The following is a 21040-nucleotide window of genomic DNA, read 5'->3' as shown; positions in this document are numbered from 1 at the left end:
GGCATTAGAGAAACAATTTTGCTAGTTATATCTTTGATCACTTTCAGAAACAGATCTCTAAGAGAATAGAGAGAAATCACTTGGACAAGCAAGCAAGAAAAGGATGTTGGAATTATGGCTAATGTGTTGTCCTTGATGAAAACTTTCTTGATAAAGATGTACTTGATGTTAACAATATGATAATAAGATTGTGGAGCTAAAACATGTGCACATGTTACAGATGATATGGACAAAGAAATGGCAGTTCAGTTACAAATGAATGACAAAAGTGAAGTTTGAGAAAGTATGTGTGATTCCTGTAAATAAGGGTCGCGTACATATGCAGGTACTGTGAGAAAAAGCCACGTACATATCTGAACCATGGAAACCTGGATACCATGGGTCATTACCATGGTATTTTCCTACAATAATTGGGGTGACAATGTCTATTTGATCCCCTCAACAAATACCATCAACTTTACCAAAGGATTTAACTGAAATATTGCCTAAGGAAAAAACTATATAAGGATATGGAGATCACGATGTTGGATGTGCAAATGAATGATTTATTCATATGCGATTTTAACTAAAACAGGTGTGCACCAGGGAGCAAGGAGATAGTTCAAATCTGATAGATATGAAAGTGTAGTAAATACTAATGAATACACTTGCTTGATCTATTTATGTTTGTAGCTAACAATGATAGATATGTAGCTGTAATGATGTTATGCTCTAAATATGTGACAATGAAGGTTGCGGCATGTAAGTTGTGGTTACATATTCTTCAAAATAGTCATGTACATATGTAGATATATTTCGGTTGATTCGTGTACATATTTGATATATGTGTTTTAGTATGTTGAGATTTGTATGTGTGTGTTACACATACTAAGTTCGCATATACGTTGTTCTACTTAATAACTATTGCGTATATATTCTAAGTTAGATCTGCTCAAGGTTCACAGTGCTGCTTATAATTGATGATGTTTGTTTTATTTGTTGTTGTCTATCAATGATGGCTTAATTTGTATATGACAATGTTGTTTTGGTTAATTTAGTTGTGGATTGAAATGTTGATCAGTTATAATGCTGTAAAAGTATGACTAGGTATGGTTCAATGATCTGTGAATGGTTTAGTATTTGATTCAGTGGGTGCTTCATTGTTACAGTGATTCAGTTAAATAATTTTGTGATTTGTGGGTTTTATGGAAAGTAAGTGCATATATACGAAGGTTCTCTTAAGAGGAGTCACGTATATATTCTGAAGTTCATTTTTTCTGATTGGCTTCTATATTCTTAGAGATTCAGTTGGTTTACAGTGATTCAATGGCTTAGTTTTTGTGACTCAGTGTTTCAGTTTGGAATATTTAATTTTATTGTTGGTGTGGGTCCAGTGTGAAAATTTGATGAAAGGTGGCCTACAGGTTTTGATGATTGGTTAACAGGTGGATCTAGTGTGAAACATTCTAAAACAAAGTCCACAAGGTGCTGAGGGTTGCAACCTTCAAAGGGGGTAGGGGCTTCCTTCCGGTAGGAGCCATTAAACGATATAGGGGGTTGTGGCTCCCTTTGAGTGGGTGATGGAGAACGAGTGGTGGTTGTAGCCTCCTACAAGTGGGTGTCTGCATACTAGTAAGAGTCTACACTAGTACTAAATGTAATGAATATTTTATAATAAGAAATAATATAGAGACAACATCAGCAGTGGTTTTCTCCCACATTGGGTTTCCACCTAAAATCCTAGTGTTCTATGTGTGTTTCTCATTTGTTGTGGCTTATTTTTTCTTTACTACATACTGGATGGTTAATAAATTAATAATGTAATGATTAAGTTAACTTATTGATGAATGTTATGACAAATCATGTAAATTGGATATACCTTGTTTACATTCACTGAAGTCATGTACATATGTTGGTTGCATGAAGAAAATAGCGTACACAATTCTGAATAAGAATTGAAAGTTTAAAGTGAATTAAAATAATGATTCACCCCCCACCCCCTCAGTATTTTTACTAACAATTGGTATCAGATTAGGTCCCTCAGAAGAAGCTTGATCCCTTAAAGGGAGATCCATCAATATGAGAAGTCAAGAGGGAGTATATTCGATTAGGCCACCTTTGTTTAATGGAGCTAACTTTGTATTTTGGAAAATTAGAATGAGAGCACATTTGGAGGCACTAGGAGTTGATGTGCGAGCAATTGTTGAAGGTGGATATCAATACCCAACCTCCATTCCCAAAAATGATGTAGGGAAGAAATAGTATGAGATCAATGCCAAGGATGTAAATCCTATCTTGGGAAGTTTGGAAGAATCTGAGTTTGTGAAAGTCATACAGTTGAACACCACAAAGGCAATATGGGATAAGCTTGTCCAAAGCTATGATGATGACACTAAGGTAAAAAGTGTGAAATTTCAAACATATAGAATTCAATATGAGACTCTTATAATGCATGATGATGAAGGTATTACAAGATTTTTCCTTAAAGTAGATGAGATTGTTAACTCAATGAAAAATCTTGGTGATGAAATAAAGGATACTACTATTGTTGAAAATATTTTGAGATCACTAACCCCAAAGCTCGATTCCAAAGTCTCTGTCATTGAAGAAATGGAGGATTTCAAGAATCTCACTATTGAACAACTCCATGGGATATTGACATATTTTGAGATGAGAAAAGGGGTTACATCAAGTATTAGAGAAGCAACATTCAAAGCCATAAAAAAAATGGAAATAAAAGGAAGAGCCTAAGCAAACATGTTACGTTTCAGTTGAAGAAATAGTAGTTCACTTTGCTGCTAAATGTCCTTATAAAGAAAATAATGAAAAGAATTTTCAAAGAATAATGTTAAAAGAGGTTTTACTAGCAAGAAAAGTTTTTATACTCATGAGGCAATAACATTTATATTTTTTTTGTTTTATGATGTTCCTATTGTAAAAATGATAGTCTCACTAGTGCCCATTCAAAAGATGTCAGAATTTAAGAGGAAGAGTGAAAAAACATAGTAAAACACAAAGTTACCGAGATTGAAAAATCAATAGTACTTCAGAGCTCTTCTCACATTAAGATACCACTTTGCTACACCACATCAAAAATTAGTTACATAAATAATATATAAAAATACTTGTTTGAATCAATCTAACACCTTGTTTGATACAGTCTAACTCATTATTGCAAATGGCTACTTGTGCATTGAATGCACTACACTACCAAAAATATTAACTAAGTAAACTACCAAACAGCTGGAAGATGTAGTCAGCAATTATATATCCCCCTTAATTTTGACTTCATCTTCATTACATTTTTCAGCACAAACAATTTCTAAGTGTTGTCTTTCAAATTCAAACGTTTCTTTTGTCAGTGGATTTGTAAAGATATTTTCCAATTGATTTATGGAATTGAAAAACTGAAAATTTACTTCACCATCATTGATTAGCTCTTGGATGAAGTGAAAACAAGTGTCAATGTGTTTAGTTTTGTGATGAAATACATTATTTCTGGAAAATGCAATAGCTGAATTATTATCATAGAAAATAGGAATTGGCTCCTTCTTCTCTTCAAACTCAAGATCACCTATCAATATTCTTAACCAAACTTTTGGCATGTTTCTCATGTTGTTGCTACATATGCTGCTTCTACTAATGAAATGGAGATAATGTGTTGCTTCTTGGATGCATATAGAATCAGTCCTATACCTAGGTGAAATCTATATCTTGAGGTACATATTTTTCCATCGTTACTTCTTGCAAAATCACCATCTATGTCATAAATAAGATGGTTATCTTTGAAATTAATGTACAAAATTCCATATTGTATTGTTCCTACAATATTTATTAAAATCATTTTTCCTATTTACAGTGTTTCTTTTGGTGACTCCATAAATCAGGATATAAGACTAACTTAATACATTATGCCAAACCTTTTTCTGTAAGATACAATATGCTACACACTAGTTTCTTGTATAAAGTGGAATTGACTACTAGACTATTGTCATAATTGCTTATCTTCATTCCTAGGACAATTGGTATGTTTGTTTGCTTTAATTCAAACATATTAAACCTTGTCAAAATGTCTCTTGCATACTTTCTTTGAAAAAATAAAATTTCCTTTTCAGATTATTCAACTTCTATTTCAAGAAAATATTTCATGTGACCAAGATTGGTCATCTCAAATTCCTTCTCCATAGATGTTTGAAAATATTCAAGCTGCAAATTTCTCATGTAAATCATATCATCACAAAGATCTATTGAGGTTTTCCATTACACCAGAACCCAGAGACATTAGTAAACTTCCAATCCCTTAGCATTACCTTGAGTGGGTGGTTAGTCCCATTTTCCCAGGGTGGTTGATAGCCCACATGATCAACTCGGTGAGGTGCAACAATTATTCCAACACTGCCCCCCACCTTCGACGAAACTTGGAGGAATCACTCCTAGGACAAGGCTTATTACCATGTTGAGATTTCCCATTACACCAAAACTGGTCCCACACACATTAGTACACTTCTTTTCCATTACACCAAAACTGGTCCCACACACATTAGTACACTTCCAAACCTTTACCATTACCTTAAGTGGTTGGTTAGTCCCATATTCTTCTCGTGGCGATTAGTCCATGTGATCAATTCCTAGAGGTGTAGTGGTTAGTCCAAAAAGATCTATTTTTGTATAGAGAGTGGGTTCATTAATGCCATTTTGAATCCTTTATGCCATTTTGAATCCTTTGTTAAAAAGATAAGAATCAGTTATATTGTACCATGCTATGTGGGCTTCCTTTAAACCATACAAAGCAGCCTTTCTTAACTTGTAAACTTTCAACTCTTGGCCCTTGACTTCATATCCTAGAGGTTAATTTACATAAAATTCTTCCTTCGAGATCCCATTTAAAAATGTTGATTTGACATCCATTTGGTAAATTGGTCAATGAAATTTTGCTAATATTGCTAATATTGCTGATATTATTTTGGCAATATCCAAACCTGCTACCAGGGCAATGGTTTCTTCATAATCTACTCCAGGTTGTTGTGTAAATCCTTTTTCTACCAATGTGGTGTTATGTTTTCAATTTTCCCTTTTTCATTAAACTTGGTCTTATAAACCCATTTGACTCCATTGATTTTTCTTCATGTTGGTATATGTATAAGATTCCATGTGTCATTCTTCTATATTGCTGCATTTTCTTCATTTGTATCTCTAACCCATTCTTTCTTTTTTACTTCTTCTTCAAAATGTGTTGGATGGAAAGGCGACAAGAAAAAATATACTTATTCATTATCTAGTTGTTCATAAATTTCTCTCAAACTTATTTTTTTTTGTGGAATGGTGAGATTAGATTCACTGCATGAGGATGGACTATGTACATCCTATCCTCCTTGGTTTGCACCTTCAACTGGAACTTGTATCCATAGCGGTCCTTGTCTCTTTTTTGCCACTTGTGTTGCTTCACTTGGTTCGAATGCATGTGGATAAATTTGATTTCTATTTGTTCTATTATCTTGATCATTCCATGCTTGATATTCAAAGAATTTAACATGTTTTGAAAAAAATTCTTTCTTGGTGACAGGATTGTATAATTTATAAGCCTTGGATTCTTCACTATAAGCAACAAATATATATTTTTCACTTTAGTAATGCAATTTCCTTCTCATTTATTTTGGAACAAGTGCATAGGCTACATAACCAAAGATTCTCAAGTGTGATACACTTGCCTTCATACCACTCCAAGCTTCTAAGAGGACTCTACCTTTGATGTTTTTGGTTGGATATCTATTCAAAATGTAAATTGAGCAAGCTATTGCTTCTACCTAATACTCATTTGCAAATTTATTTTCCTTCAACACGCTTCTTGCCATATTCATAATGGTCTAATTTTTTCTTTATGCTACTCCATTTTGTTATGGAGCGTACTTTTTTGTAATTTCCTTTTGATACCTCAATCCCTACAATATGCTGCAAATTCTCTAGAATCGTGTTCACCTCCTCCACTTGCTCATAATACTTTAATTTGTTTGCCACTTTGCTTCTTTGCAATGGCTTTGAATTGCTTTAATTTTTCAAATGTATCATATTTTTTTTATGACGGAGACCAATGTCATTCTATTGAAATCATTAATAAAGGCTAGGAAGTAAAAGCTTCCTCCTATTGACTAGGTTTGCATTAGACCACAAAGCTTTGTGTGTACTATCTCAAGTGGACTTTGGGATCTATAGTTGGTAGCATTTGGAAAATTGTTTCTTTAGCGTTTGGTAGGAATGCAACTTTCACATGGACTATGATGGACATCTATTATAGCTATACCTAGGACCATAGACTTATTTTGTAAAACATCAATAATATTAAAAGCTAAATGGCCATATCTAAAATTTTATAACCTAGTTTCATCATAAATTGTTACAAACTGAGCATATGATAATGACTACTTGACGTTTCTCATGACTAGAGGAGACATCCTATTTTTTGTCATTTGGATCATTGTTATGACTCTTTGACGAAATGGCTTGTTAAGAATTATATAGGTTGGACCTTTAAACTTGACTTCAAAACCATTTACACTCATTTTTCCTACACTTAATAGATTGTATTTCAGACTTTGTACATAATAAACATCATGAATGTCCTTCTTTTCATTTTGCTAGTTTATAATTGTAACAATACCTTTGCCTAGGGAATTAACAAGATGATCATCACCCAATTTAATATAAGATTTAACTATTTCATCAAAACTTGAAAAAACATCTTTGTTACCTATCATATGGTTATTGCAGCCATTGTCCGGTAACCAGAGATATTCATTGTTATTTTCTTGTGTTACTAAATAAGAAAGAATCATGGAAAATGTTGTACCTTCATCAATGCTTGAAACATTTATGTTGCCTTCATTCAAATACAATTTTTTATTGTTGCATTCACTTTCAAAATGGCCATACTTCTTGTAGTAATAGCATTGTATATTTGACTTGTCCATCCTTCCTTTTCCTCTGTTTTTTTGTCTCTCGCTCTTTTATTCTAAGTTTTCTCTTGTGGTTGTTCAAGTTGACTTGATGCATTGTTTTTGTTGCTATAATATCTTCTTCCTATATTTATATTAACTCTTCATCTTCCTCTACTAATTATGGCTTGAGTTTGAAATGCATTTTTTAATGAGACATTTCCACTTTTAATTCTTGACTACATTGATCTTGCCTTTTCTTCAATTGAAAAATGGGATAAATTTTTACTTTCTTATATGGCTATCATGAATATGTCAAATGAAGGTGGGAGAATTCTTAGAATTTTCTCAACCACCTTTTGATTAGTGAAATTCTCTCCACGAGTTTTAAGTTGATTTACTACATCCATGGCCTGAGTCATGAACTAGTCTATTGTTTTAGTATCTCTCATCTGTGAAGTTTCAGACTTCTTCCCAAGGATCTAAAGCTTTGCATTCTTGACATTGTTTATGCCTTGGTATGTTTTTTCCAAAATTTCCCAAGTTTTATGAGCACTGGCTATTGTTATAATGTTAGGGAATATGGAGTCTTCAATTACATTGTGTATATTCCATAAATCTTTTGAATCCTATATTTTTCTCTTTTTTAAAGCATTTTTTAGGCATTTTTCATTTCTACTAAGTCTACAGTTGCAATTTCTTCATATTTTGTGACTACTGCTTCCGAAGAATCCAAATTCTTCATCCACGGGAAAATCTAGGCAGCTCAACCTGAAGGGATCTACCCATTGGCCGAACTAGAAGGGCCTAACAACAATGGCATCACAGAGATTTGACCCCGTGACCTCTCAATTGATGAGGTACTTAACAATGGGAACTCAGCCAACTAAGCTATCCCTTGGGGCTAACAATCAAAATTCTTCAGAAAGTTCTTCACCTTAATTTCCCACATCGCATAATTTATACCATTCAGTATGGGACCCTGTGTGTTTTGATTGCCAATGGAAGAAATGTCTAACTTCTATAACCACTCCCCCTTGTTGTGGATTGGGAGATTTTCCACTATTTTCATCTCACTGACACCTTAGGGAAGGTCTTAAAATCTTAGCATGAGAGGATCTAGCTTATAATGGTGGCTCTGGGAATGACAAAGAAACTTTGGCACAATTAAGGTTTCTCCCTATAAGACTTCAAATAGGAATTATGGTGGAAAATCCACAGAAAATCCTCATTGTGAGTAGATCTAGTGGCATCTCCACAAAGAAACCTCATCTTTGCTTTGGCATATAGGGAACCTCTCTTGATGGCAACTCCTCTAGAAAGAAAATTGATGGCAACTTTATGGGTTTGGGGTATAGGGATTTTTTTTTTTTTGTCTTATACTACAATTGCTCCTTCTCTTGACAATTGGTATAACATATGGCTCTCTTTTGATAGTGAAATTGAGCTACAACTCTCTTGTGGGTCTCTTGACACAACGTGAGTTAGAAATACAAACACGAGGGTTCTTCCCTATGAAACTCAATGAGCATGGTTTATGGATTTGGTGACCCCTCTCAAGATTCTCCTTTACAAAACTTGATCGTTACTCCTCTCTTGATATCATTTTTTCAACAATTACAACATAAATGTCATCCCCTACAAAAGGAATGAATGGAAGCTATTTCACTTATACTGTGGGCTAGGCAGATCTACAAATTTACTCCATACAAAAATAAAAACTCCAGTATGAAAAAAAAATCTACATCACAAATTTAAAAGCTATGGCTCTGATACCATGTCGGAATTTAAAAGGAAGAGTGAAAAAAATAGTAAAACACAAAGTTATCTAGATTGAAAAACCAATGGAGCTTCAGAGCTCGTTAGAGGAATTTTAAGGTCTAAAATGGGCCTTCTAAGGAAAATAATAAAATAAAACACGTTAATTTTTAAAGAAAAAGAAAGGAAACTACTTTTTATTTATTGTATTTTCACTTATCTCCTTGTAGTTTCACTCAAATTTCAAAAGTAGACACCTATTGGACGTGAATATAAGTCCACCTTCAGCAAGTACCTACTCTGCATACTTTTGAGTAGATCCACATGGAAAAACACGATTTTTTCATGTATTTTCATTTTTGTTGAAGTGGATCTACTTAGAAGTATACAAAGTGGGTACTAGGTGTCTACTCTTGAAATTTAAGTGAAACTACAACAAGATAAGTCAAAAATACAATAAAAAAAATAGTTTTCTTATTTTCCCTCCAAAACATTTTCTCCTAGAGATGACATCACTATTTGGATCTTATTGGTTCTTTTAAAGTGAATTCTGTTAGTAAATTTATTTATTTTTGAGTCCCATTCTTTACCTCAAAATTATCCTATTGCTTCACACATTAAGATATCATTGTCTGTAGCTGGAATCATCAATTCTCGTTCCGAAGGATTTCAAGAATTGTTCTTTGGGAAGGAAGAAATTGCCATACCTGTTCATTCAACATCAGTCTCTTCCATTAATTCGCAGCAAGTATTCTATGGCTGTTTTGTTTCAAATCAAGTTTGAATTTAAAATCTTGAATGTTGTTTATAACACTTTTCTGCATATTTTGCATCGTATCTTTAATAAATTTTCGTTGTGGGTTTGAATTTATTCTTACACTGTCTTCATCTTGATATATTGAAGATATGAGAAAGGAATATTATCTCTTCCCATAGTTATCTTATGTTCTTCCAAAACTTACCATTATAGTTTTTGCTAATTTCTACTAATTATATTCTCAACAATGTTCATTTGAATCCTCTCCCATATCTTCTACTCGCTAATATGTAAAGAGAGGGCATGATATCTGTGTAGTTCATTTTCTTCCTCCATGTCTTCTCTGAAGCAACCAATAATCTGAGTAGCAGCTATAATAGTAGGTGTCCTCGAAGGATATACTAAATAGTTGATTTCTTATGCTTGAGCTAATAATAAGGTAAAATCAATTTTAATTAACATTTTTTCGCAGATGGTTTTTCATAATTGTGTGCCAAGAAAATTTCAAAGATCGGCTATGTAAAATGGGAAAAGGGAATAGAAGGGATGGTTGTCCCTTATAGTTTACTTTTAGGTCCCCTTTCAGTGTTATGGACTTTATGAAGGTTGCTAAAGAATAGAGTCATAATTACCCTTTTCCTTGTTAATGTTAAATGCTTAAAAATGTATTGTTGGTTATAATTGGGTTTGCTACTGTAGTTGGAATTCAGGCAGGAGCATTCAAAATTGGTGATACGAGACTCGCACAATTGGCAACATTATTTAGTGCAAGTTGTATGAACCAGGATCTATTGGCTTTATTTCTAAATCCATAATTATCCTAAACACCCTCTTGGATTAGAGTTGTCTTACCAATACTTTGCTATAAAATGTTCTTAACTCTTGAATCCACTTGTATCTTGTAATTTTTTTTGTAATCACAAAGCCATTTTATTTGTAATGAGGTTTTAGCATCGTGGTGGTCGCAAAAAATTCGTTGAGTGAGTAAGTGTTTAACATATTTGAAATATTCCTCCCAATTTGGTATATATATATATATATATATATTATATATATATATATATATATCACCACTCACTTAAATGCAAACATCATTAATCGTTTCTATGAGTGGAGCAAACAAAATTGATTATTGATAAATGCAAACATCATTAATCATTTCTATGAGTGGAGAAAAATTGATTATTGATAATAATATGTACATAACAAATATCTAAAGCCACTCATAGATGTTAGAAAGGGGCATACAAATATGTAAAGAGGACTCCACCTGTTAGATTTTAACTAATGATGAGAAAAATTAGGCTGCTATTAGGATTGAAGAAGGCATTTTCGGTATTCAAAAAGATGCTACCATCAATTCCTTCGGTACAGTCCAGTGTCAGAGAAAGAAGAATGGGAACGACAACAAAGCACTCTAATTTCATTAATTATTTTCTCATTAAGTTCACCATCAATCATGTATTTGTTATTCACACTAATAAACATTAAGTAACTATGAAGGTGTAGCATAAAGAAACTATTGACCATGCTGACAAGAGTTCAAACTTCAAACCTTAAGATGATTATATTTTCCTTAATTTCAAGAAAGGCACAACTGAAAGTGCTCGTTCAAAACATGGCAAAGACTCCTGTTAGCATTCCTACGGACATTTTTTTGTTGTATTGAGCATATTATGCCTATGACCTAATAGTGCAACTGATCAAGACACAAAATGTTTGCTCATAAAAATCAAAATAATACTAAAAAAACATCAAATAAAAGGAACCCTCTAACCAAAAAAGGTATTCTAAAAAAATATGTGCCAAGTAATTTAAATAAACTTGAAACACGAAAGGAAAAAAGGGTAGAAATGTTGCAAAAAGAGGAAGGAGCGGTAAAACTCTTTTATTCTTGAGTGATTTTGAGCCTTTTGGGAAGGGTGAATCAGACCATGCCTAACCTAGTAGGACCAATATGAGTGAATACATAATTCGACAGACCATGAATCCATATGTAAATCATGATTAAAAAATCTGTGAAAATTCAAAAATAGGAGAATAGGGATTGAATTATTTTTATTAACAGATGATTTGGATCTTATTGGTTGAAGTGATTTGGAGAGAAACTAAGCCCACCAATGCTGGTATAGGCGAGATCATAATTAGATGGACCTTGGAAGTAGATCCTGCATCACCAAGGAGCAAAAACTTAAATTAGTTTCCCCTGTTTCAAATGCTCCACTCCAACGTCCAGTAAGAAAGTGGTTGGTGCAGGCCTCCAAATCCATTATGGGAACATTGGTCTCTAATATGAACGGACTTACATTTAAATCCCAAGCTTTCTAGTTTCAAATAAGGGAAAAGAGGGAAAAATCCCAGTGAGGTGATGGACGACCCATCCAAACATAAAGTTTCCAACTCTCCAATAAACTTGTGAACAAAATTGAAATTCTTTCATATACAAGCCATGAAAAACAATTGTGAAATCACTGGGAGAAAAAAACCTACCTCTAATTTAAGAATATGGTGGGTCTGTTAAGCTCCATTGATTTTACACAAAAGCTACCTTGATTTATGGAATTGCAGCTTTTCTTAACTTATGGAAACCAACTGCAGTAGTTTCCTTAAGTTAAGAAAATCAACTGCAATTACTAAATTTATAATTGGGAGCTACTAAAGTGGTCCATCACTTTGATCTGATCTCTACCTTGATTTGTGGTTTTTCTAACACATAGCTTTTAGAAGCTTGATGGAAGCTTAGCTATATGTTCATCTGTTTGGTCCCCAAGCTCATATCTCAACCCCCTTCAGTTTTACACCATCTAGCTGAGATAGCAGAGCTTGGAAGTGCCTTCAGAATTCTTGTGTTCTTTTTCTTTTGCTTGGATTGAAGCTGGAGTGCAGAAGAAGTAGCAGGCAAGTGGACTGTGGCCTTCATCAAAACATCACCAATGGCTGGAGGTAACTCGTATCCCTGGGTATTAAGTTGTAACTCGTATCCCTGGGTATTAAGTTTCAGTGATTCTTTTCAGTTCTTTCCGCATGCAGAATCGCTGTTTAAGTTTATTAGTTTTCTAACAGTTGGTATCAGAGCTTCTATTTATCTCTGCCTTGGTGCGATTCGAATACCTTGAAATAGAGTCTAGGTTCAAAAGTAAATGTTGATGCCGTATTATTAGACATTCTGATCCTAGCCTCCTTCTCGAGTCTACCTGCGTAGGTTGAATTCTTTCAATGCTGCATCAGTTCATATGCTTCGCTCTTTATTTACCAGCACCGCTAGGAACCCTGCGCTCATGTTATAATAGTGACATCGTTAAACCACAAGTGGAATGCGGGGGCTCCCTGGCTGTATCCGGTTTTTGCAAAGCGGGGTCTGTAATTAACCCAGTGCTGTCACGTTTTCAAAGGCAGTTTCAAGAAAACTAGGAATCGCGGACCCGCCTGCCATTAAACTTCGGAAAGTAAGGGGGATCCGCTATCAATCTTTCACCGTCGATTTGATTCAATGCCGCCTAGAAAACTGGCTACCTTCTCTGCTCTTGAAAACAAATCGCCATGATATGTTAAAGTACCACAAGCAGATAACTCCTTAGAAAAGCCGTAATCTGGAATTGACCATATCTTCGCAACGGAAGATTGCAGCATTGGTCAAGCTCAATTGTGTGACTCCATATTTCAAATTCGCATTAAGAAACCTTTATGTGAGAATAATTAATTCAAGTTAATTTGTTTTAGGACTCTTCAATTAAGCAGGTTAAAAAGAAAATATGAGCATTCTTCATTTAAAACGTAAAGCAAAATAGAAAACAGTAACCTTGTCTTTACATTGTAAGGATTGTTATTGTTAAAGAAATACGAGTTCAATCTATATAATATACTTTCTTTTTAAAATATATGTGAAGATATGAGGAAATGAGAAGCATATGTTTTCCATAATAAAGATGCGTTATCTAAAATCTCGCAGGGTGCATGGCCGTCGCAATTCTAAAATAATTAAAATAATTATTTACATAATTAAACACCAGTTACAATTTATAGGGTTTCCCACAATAGAGCCACATATCTCTCATGCCATGAGCGCATGCTTGTATACCACATGCTTATGTTATCATATATATTTAATCCATTATTCAGTGCTTTATGCGAGCCTTGTTTCTGATCTCTTGATATTTTGTAAAGTGTTTTCCAATAGTGGTTCACGTAGGGGAATGCTCTTTTCTAGTGTTTTCTAGTGGGAGCTATGAACCCCAAGGCGCTTTAATATGGTGCATGAAACAATTTTTTTTATTTATGTTTATTCAGCACATCATAAATGATCTGGCGCACTGTTCTTGAAATTTAACACTGCCTGATTTAATTATGATCATTTTATTCGGCAGAAATTACCAGATATAAATCTTTTGATATAATTCTATCAAATTTGGCAAAAGCGTTTGCTTAAGGGTTTAGTTTCAAACATAATAATTTCTGCATGTAAAATGTTTGTTACAGTAATATAATCCATGGGGATTTTATTAGTGTTGGTTCATGCGTCTATATGGACATGCATCCGATGGATATTTATAATTTTGGCTTGAATGGCATAAGCACTTGGGCATGTATGAGCCGTCTAGAGGCTAAAAGGCCCACAAGGTGTGTTCTTGATAGGTCTCCAAGCTACAAATAGTGCCACAATGATGTATATGCTATAAACAACTTTGAATATTACTCATCTTTTTGGGCCTAGATGATATGATCCATGTGGGTTTGCATGACATTATCGTGGTGGTCATGTAGATCTTATGCCATAGAAATGGGTCCTATATGCCCATGAAATAAGGGTTAACACGATAATGGACAAACAAACTTACACAAGTGATATGCAATATTGATTATTTGGCAAGAGTCCATATTAGTGTGTGTGTATATGTGGGTTTGTGTATACAATGCAATATAAATGTAGCTATATATTTTACTCTTTTTGAATCTAAATGCAATCATTAAATTCCACATTTTGAATTACTTGTTCTTAGCAGCCTTAAAGACTTGCACAATTTGTGTGTTAGCATGTGCCATGCTATTCAATATATGTTTATATGATGGTTCTTGAATTCGTTAGCTGCGTCTCCTGATCCCATCATTATCGAATAATGGCACTCTGTAAATTTTATAATTGATTACATATTCATTGTAAAATTTACGCTGAACTTAAGGACGGAGCCTGAAGTCAAGCCAGCTAGCCTTCGAACTGCATTTGCTATGCAAGTGCAAAGTAGAACAACGCTGCTTCAGTCAATCTCCGGGTTAAGTTTATAAATTGAACAATCAATTTGTAGTCATTTTCGGTAATGCTGACTGCTTTTGATTTTGCTGGAGAATTATTACAGTTTTATGGAGTTTATTAAAATGTCATTTTGACTTACTCCTTTCAGTAAACATTATTTTTCTCTCTGGTTAAGTTTTGTTTATGCAACAAAACTAATGTCTAAAGTGATCCATATGATTTTAATTAATTAGAGAATAGCCACAACATCTTTAATTAAATAAAATTATATATTGATTGGCAAGATCACATAAAGATTATTTAGACATTAAATTGTAATTAATTACACTGAATATAATAAATTTTATCCCACAGGAATTTTTATTATATTTATGTGATTAATTAGGATAAAATTTCATAACCTACCCACAGGAGTTATGAATTAATAAGTTTTATCATAAAGTTTTATTGAATTTGTTTGAATTAAAAATTTAGCCCACAGGCAATTTTTATGTCATTTGATTCAATTCTTTTTAGCATGTTTTACATTGGTAAAATGTGAAAGTTCATAAAGTTTTATTGAATCTGCTTGAATTGAAAATTTAGCCCACAGGCAATTTTCATGTCATTTGATTCAATTCTTTTTAGCATGTTTTACATTGGTAAAACGTGAAAGTTCATAAAGTTTTATTGAATCTGTTTGAATTGAAAATTTAGCCCACAGGCAATTTTCATGTCATTTGATTCAATTCTTTTTACCATGCTTTACATTGGTAGAACATGAAAGTTTATTAAGCCTCAACATAAGCATGTGATTCTTTATTTTGATGCAGTAGTACAACCTGAAAATTTCTCTGAAATTCGTTCTGACATTCCCGAACTTGAGGAAGTAATCTCGTTTGTTTGTTATGAATCTGATATGGTTAATGTTAATATTAACACATGGTGGATTGATTCTGGATCAACAATTCACATTTCGAATTCCTTGCAAAGGTTTGCAAAACATAAGGAAGCCAGTAGGAAGTGAGCAAAGCATCTTATCAGGAAACAAGATGGGCTCGCATGTGGAAGCTATAAGAACATGTTATTTAACTTTAAGTAGTGGCTTTGTTTTGGAGTTAGAAAAGACCTTTTACGTTCCAAGTTTTTCTAGAAACTTGATTTCAGTTTCAAGGCTTGTACCTTTTGGATATTCCTTAAACTTTTCAGAAAAATATTTCAGTCTATTCTATTGGGAATGGTATTTTGTCTAATGGTCTTTACTGCATTAATTTACAAAACAACGTCACATATGATTCAATGCATGTTCACAACGTCACATATGATTCAATGCATGTTCACACTGGCACTAAAAGATGTGTTGTTAATGAAGATTCCTCTAAATTATGGCACCGGAGACTAGGTCATATCTCCATAGATAGAATTAAAAGATTGGTAAATGAAGGAATACTTAATACTCTAGATTTTACTGATCTTGAGACTTGTGTGGACTGCATAAAGGGAAAGCAGACCAACAAGTCAAAGAAAGGTGCCAATAGGAGTTCAAACATATTAGAAATCATACATACTTACAGATTTTATTGTCCATCTCACAGCACTAGGATTGTGGAATCAGGAAATGCAAAGTTTCTTGAAAATGACTTGATCAGTGGGAGCGATCAAACCAGAAACATAGTTTCTGAGAAAGATCATTCAGAATCTCAACCTTCCACTTCAAGTGAAAGATTGGTTATTATTCATAGCACCCCTCAAGTACAAACTGGTGTTGAACAACCAATTGTTGAAGTTCCACAAGCTGCTGACGATATTCCAGTAGATCAAGGAGTTCAAGAGTTGCCAAGAACTTTTGAACAACAAGTTGAACCACATACTTCTCAGGAAGATGATGGTACAGCATTAAGAAGATCTACTAGACCTAAGAGATCAGCAATTCCTAATGTATGCTCAAGTCTGCACAAGACCTGACATTGCATTTGTTGTGGGAATGTTGGGACGATATCAGAGTGATCCAGGTTTAGACCACTGGAGAGCTGCAAAGAAAGTAATGAGGTACCTTCAAGGGACCAAAGACTACATGCTTATGTATATCCTGTTTTGAGGCTGCTTTACATGGTGTATGGCTTAAGAATTTCATTTCTGGGCTTAGAATTATGGATTCTATCTCTAAGCCATTGAGAATATATTGTGATAATTCAGCTGCTGGTTTTATGGCTAAAAAAGTGGGAGTCGAAATAAACACATCGACATTAAGTATTTAGCTATAAGGGAACGTGTTAAAGAAAATAAAGTGGTCATTGAGCACGTCAGCACTGAGTTAATGATCGCTGATCCTTTGACTAAGGGCATGCCACCGTTTAAATTCAAGGATCATGTATTGAATATGGGACTTGGTTCCATTATGAAGTTTTTCATTGTATGGACAATGATATTTTAATGAAATTCTTAATTATTGTGATGTTTTTCTCATATTTATGTGCACCTTAAGTTGATTTGAGAAAATTCATTTAAGAAGGACCAAGAATAAACATAAGGTTTATTCATTAAGATATTGTTGCCACATAAATTATAATAAGAATAAATGCATAGTAATACATGGAAGATAATACTCGTCATAAGAGGACTTATCGCCATGATTCATGTATCTATTACTTAATACAGATTGTCAATGGTTTTTGAGACATTAAGTTTGGAAGTATGGACCAAGTGGGAGAATGTTAAGCTCCATTGATTTTACACAAAAGCTACCTTGATTTATGGAATTGCAGCTTTTCTTAACTTATGGAAACCAACTGCAGTAGTTTCCATAAGTTAAGAAAATCAACTGCAATTACTAAATTTATAATTGGGAGCTACTAAAGTGGTCCATCACTTTGATCTGATCTCTACCTTGATTTGTGGTTTTTCTAACACATAGCTTTTAGAAGCTTGATGGAAGCTTAGCTATATGTTCATCTGTTTGGTCCCCAAGCTCATATCTCAACCCCCTTCAGTTTTACACCATCTAGCTGAGATAGCAGAGCTTGGAAGTGCCTTCAGAATTCTTGTGTTCTTTTTCTTTTGCTTGTATTGAAGCTGGAGTGCAGAAGAAGTAGCAGGCAAGTGGACTGTGGCCTTCATCAAAACATCACCAATGGCTGGAGGTAACTCGTATCCCTGGGTATTAAGTTGTAACTCGTATCCCTGGGTATTAAGTTTCAGTGATTCTTTTCAGTTCTTTCCGCATGCAGAATCGTTGTTTAAGTTTATTAGTTTTCTAATAGTGTCTCTTTGACAGAATATTTATGGAAGAAGATCCATCGAAATCCGCACCTGATGGCTTCGAAGTCTCCCTGGCTTCATCCAAAATGACAAGCAATTTGTGGCCATATCCATATTGGGTTTTCTTCGTAGTCTTGACTTCTTCTTGTGTGCACCTGAGTAAATGTTCCTGAGATCGATTATTGCCATAAAATGCAAGGGGGTTAGGTTTTGGGTCCTCCTGCTTCTTCTTTCTCATGAATCCAAAGCAGCTGCAACACCAACCCATTGCTTCTGCCAACCAAAGAAGCACTCGCATATTGTGGTAATCAAAGCATGTTCGGAAAAATAGTGTAACAGCGAGAGATTGCACACTTGAAATATAAAAAGCATGAAAGCAAGTAGCTCCTCACATTTTAAGTTGACTTTCTTAGGAGGTAATGGAAATTTATACGAGTATTAAAGAATATGGGGCGAAAACACTCGAGAGTGGCTCCGCGTCGTAGATCCAGGGATTGACGAACATTTTTTTGGACGCCAATTGGTTGTGCAAGAACACATTGTGAATGCGTTAGATGTTTACTAGCCTACGCAATACATGTGGTAAAAAATTATTGGAGGAGGAGCATAGAATTGAGCCTCTGTGATTGGTTGAATCTGCCCAGTAAAACCCATCATAGAAAACCCTTAGGTGTAAAAATATTAAATCTATGGTGAGGAAATAATTATGGAGTGTTTTACTAAATTAGTTTGAGTCTGAAAGAACAGAAACCGGAAATTCAAAGAAGTCAAATTCCTCTAAAAATGAAATGCAAGATGTCAGTCATGATAGACAAACCAATATGCAGGTTCATGGCGGATTGTGAAGTACAAAGTTCTCAGTTTTCTTACTTGTAGGGCTATCAGATCCCTTGCATGTCTGAGTAGCTAAATCTGAAGGTTTCAACCAAAAGACCTAAGAATCCTAGCGCTGCATGGAGGATTTTTGAGCTAATACCAAGGAAAAATGATTTGGATAAATTGTTATCGGGTCATTCCAACATGCACTGATCGTGCCCTTTGACCCCAAGGTAAAAGGAATACTCTGAGCGATGACCCTCAAGGATTTCACAATAAATTAAATTCAATATTTTTTTTAATTTTATTAATTAAAATCATTCAATTCATAACTAAAACTAATGAATAAATAACTAAAAATATATTTTAGAATGAAACAACTAACAATTTCATTGGGCTAGGTTCACCTTTTATTCATCCAATTAGATAAAGGAGTTAAGATTTTTATTTATTTAAGGAAGCTAGTCTATTATCTCAATTTGATTGTGTTATGTTCATATTGACTGGAATAATTTTACTGTAAAGTTAATCAATTAATGGGGAGAGATTGTAGTTTTCAAGTACATGTGGAAGTGGTTTCTTAGTTTGAGCAATTTGATTGGTTTTTTATTAATTGGTGTTGTATTACCCCTTCAAAAGGTGGATAATATTGAGATGATAAAATTTTAAAAAGTTGGATCAAATGTGCATGTGTTGTTGAAATTACTACAATTTAACTATTCATGGTGAAATTTAAAAATGTTGAATCAAATATGCATGTGTGGTTGAAATTACTACAATTTAACAATCTTATCGGCGTCTCCTTGCACCTTTTGAAGCAATTATTAATAATATTTTTTAGAAATTTTTAACAAATTTCCAAAACCAAGGTGTGGCATTCGAATCTCTAAGAGTGAAAATACCCAAACTAAAAAAAGTCATTCGATATCATCATCATCGTCAAAGAATTAGATTACAAAAATGCTTTTAAAATCTTGTGCTTTAGGCAATTGACTCAAATCATCTTCTCTAAAAATAATATTCTTATAATATTCTATATTATATCGTCAAAGAATTAGATTACAAAAATGCTTTTAAAATCTTGTGCTTTAGGCAATTGACTCAAATCATCTTCTCTAAAAATAATATTCTTATAATATTCTATATTAGATCTTGTTCCCAGTGTTATAGACATTTTTGTGCCTTACAGCATGAAGCATGAAATGTCAATAATCTGAGGGATCCAAAGTCCCTAAACATGTTGTTCCTACCCCTAGAGGAACAAGGTCAGCAAACCACAGCACTGAATATCAGTTCTCCGCCTGAAAACACTCAAAAACAAGCTAATTCTGGATCATGTCAACTGCTCCACTGAGCATCTGCGCTGAATGTCAAGTGCTCCACTATGTACCTGCACTGAATGTCAACTGCAAAGAAGGCTACCTGCGCTGGGCGAGTTTGGCCAAGTGGCACAGTCATTCCTCAAGGTGTCAATGCCCAGGAAGCTTCCAAAATGACACTTGGATCAGAGAATTCGACTGGTGATGAGTAAGAGGGTCTAGATCTCCAAGTGGAAGCAAGAACCTCCAAGTGGACTCAAGAACTAAAGAATAACTGAAGTGGGAGAGGACACTAGTCAGCTTCATTCCAGCCTCAAGCTGACTCATCCTTTCTCCAAAACTCCTATATATAGAGCTCTCTCATGAGGTAGAGGGAGGCTGGAATCTTGTGAATGTAAGGAAGTGCTGTTGGTTTGAGTATAGAACTATTGGGTGATTTTCTTTGAAGGAGGTGAAGAGGAGATTTCTTTCTGCTGGGAGGTGATGCTGGATTGGGCCTTTTATGGTTGTATTACTTCCTGAACTTTACTTCTTCCATTAATAAAGCATTTGAGGTTCTTCTATATGCATGTGTCTCAATGGTGTATTGCTATACTTGTGTATTTGATTTATTCTAATCCTTGAATCAATTATGAATGTATGCTTCTTGTAGTTTCCCTCTCTTGCCATTTTGCAGGATCTTGGTGTAGCTGGGCCAGTGAAAGAGCAAGGAACTGGGAGCAAGCAGCAAAGAGAGAAGATTGGATCAATCATTAGCGGAAGACAACGGTTAGTGGATTTCTTTCTCCCCTCTCTTACATCTCATAAAGAAGTAATCTCGAATAGCTTTGCTTTGATTGTTGCTGAGGTACTATCACCCTTAGAGTGGGATAGGGTCATTCCGTATTGGATACTTTTCCCAACAACACCCAGCTAGAACCTTTCTCTATCACTTTCTCTAAAAATTCCCTGTACGACTATTTTGTCTTTCACTACTCAATCGCGAAAATCATCCAAC

The sequence above is a fragment of the Pinus tabuliformis genome, chromosome J (assembly GCF_031772625.1).
Source record: "Pinus tabuliformis cultivar Carrire ecotype Pingquan chromosome J, CPIR1, whole genome shotgun sequence".
Classification (NCBI taxonomy): Eukaryota; Viridiplantae; Streptophyta; class Pinopsida; order Pinales; family Pinaceae; genus Pinus; species Pinus tabuliformis.
This window is presented reverse-complemented; position numbering follows the sequence as displayed.